The sequence below is a fragment of the Apium graveolens genome, chromosome 3 (genome assembly GCF_009905375.1).
Source record: "Apium graveolens cultivar Ventura chromosome 3, ASM990537v1, whole genome shotgun sequence".
Classification (NCBI taxonomy): Eukaryota; Viridiplantae; Streptophyta; class Magnoliopsida; order Apiales; family Apiaceae; genus Apium; species Apium graveolens.
This window is the reverse complement of record NC_133649.1, coordinates 130,824,217-130,826,407: the sequence shown is the minus strand read 5'-3', so window position 1 is coordinate 130,826,407 and position 2,191 is coordinate 130,824,217. Positions and strand designations below refer to the sequence as shown.

Below are 2,191 nucleotides of genomic sequence, written 5' to 3'. Positions count from 1 at the left end.
GCATGTGATCGAGTTTCGAAGTAACTGTGGAATCAATCACATCCACTTTTAAACACTCCTCACTTCTGTAGGGAATTTCATTGCCTTGAATACGTTGAAGGTCACATCCTGATCTTGGACCCGCATAGTAAGTTCCCCTTTTTGCTCATCTATCAAGGTACGGCCAGTAGCCAAGAAAGGCCTCCCCAAGATTATGGGAATCTTCTTATCTTCCTCAAAATCCAGAATAACAAAATCTGCAGGAAAGAAGAGCTTATCCACCTTGACAAGCACATCCTCAACTATGCCCCTTGGGTAAGTAATGGAACGGTCCGCCAATTGTAGCGACATGTATGTGGGTTTTGGATCAGGCAGATCCAGCTTTTTAAAGATCGACAAGGGCATCAGATTAATGCTTGCTCCCAAATCACAAAGGCACTTGTCAAAAGTTAGATTGCCAATGGTGCAAGGAATGGTGAAGCTTCCGGGATATTTCAGTTTTGGTGGTAACTTTTGCTGCAGAACAGCGCTGCATTCTTCCGTGAGAGCAACGGTTTCAAGGTCATCCAGTTTCACCTTCCTTGAAAGAATAGTCTTCATAAACTTCGCATAACTAGGCATTTGTTCCAGAGCCTCAGCGAAAGGTATATTGATGTGAAGTTTCTTGAACACCTCCAGAAACTTCCCGAACTGTCTATCCAGCTTTTGTTGCTGCAATCTCTTAGGAAAAGGTGGTGGAGGATAGAGTTGTTTCTCCCTGTATTAGCCTCAGGCAGAGTGTGTTCAACAGTATTCTTCTTTGGTTCTGCCACTTTCTCCTTTTGCTTAGATTCTTCATCTCTAACTTTAGCTTCGACTTCTTTTGCCTTTTCAGCATCAGCTACTTTTCCAGACCTTAAGGTAATAGCCTTGACTTGCTCTTTAGCTTCCTTCCTGCCTGGTACTTCCGTGTCACTGGGAAGAGTGCCAGGTTGACGATTGAGCACTGCATTGGCTAATTGACCGATTTGATTTTCCAAGGTCTTGATAGAAACCGCCTGACTCTTGCACAACAGCTTAAGTTCCTCAAAATCAGCACTAGTAGGTGCAGCTGCACTTCCCTGTTGAGGATATGATTGCCTTGTAGCATACTGCTGTGGTTGCTGGAATCCAGGTGGGTTAAACTGTTTACTTACTCCTTGCTGATATGTTGGCTGAATAGCATTCTGATTATTCCCCCAGCTGAAATTTGGATGATTTCTGTTGTTAGGATGATAGGTCGCTGGCACAGGCTGCTGTTGTCGCTGATAATTATTCATATACTGAACAGATTCGTTGACAAGAGAATACTGATCCGTAGCATGAGAACCTGCACAAAGCTCATAAACCATAGCTATTTGATTAACTCCATACGTAGCCAAAGAATCAACCTTCATTGATAGCGCTTGGAGCTGGGCTGCAATAGCGGTGGCTGCATCAACTTCCAGAATACCTGCTACCTTGCCTGACATCATCCTCTGAGTTGGGTTTTGATGCTCATTTGCAGCCATCGTCTCGATAAGATTATACGCCTCAGTATAGCTTTTAGCCCATAAGGCTCCTCCAGCTGCTGCATCGAGCATGGGCCAAGATTGGGCCCCCAAACTATTATAAAAACCAGTGATTACCATCCAATCCGGCATTCCATGATGTGGACATTTTCTCAACATTTCCTTGTAGCGTTCCCAAGCCTCGCACATAGATTCTGTAGGTTGCTGCGCAAACTGAGTAAGAGCACTCCTCATAGCAGCAGTCTTTGCCATTGGATAAAACTTCACCAGAAACTTTTGCACAAGATCTTGCCACGTAGTGATGGACCCAGCTGGTTCAGAATGTAACCAGTCTTTAGCCTTATCCCTCAGTGAGAATGGGAAAAGCCTCAACTTGATAGCCTCATCAGTCACGCCATTATACTTAAAAGTGCTGCAGATCTCGACAAAATTCCTTATGTGCATGTTGGGGTCTTCAGTTGCCGCTCCTCCAAAAGAAACAGAATTCTGCACCATCTGAATAGTGCCCGGCTTGATTTCAAAGGTGTTAGCTTGAATAGCCGGATGAAGGATGCTTGACTGAATGTCATCAATTTTAGGCCGAGAAAAATCCATAAGAGCTGGATCAGCTTGAACAATACGATCTCCCATGTTTACTGGTTCTTTCTGCTCAGTTCCTGAATCCGAATCCTCAAAATCTAACT

The 2,191-nt window shown here is 44.2% G+C and overlaps 1 non-coding gene across 1 annotated transcript; it reads left to right on the top strand.

The window, feature by feature from the left end:
* Positions 1–1,638: 1,638 nt before the first annotated feature.
* LOC141715670 (small nucleolar RNA R71) lies at positions 1,639–1,745 on the top strand. Its single transcript, XR_012572423.1, has one exon. It is a non-coding gene; the product is annotated as a small nucleolar RNA R71 (small nucleolar RNA).
* Positions 1,746–2,191: the final 446 nt, after the last annotated feature.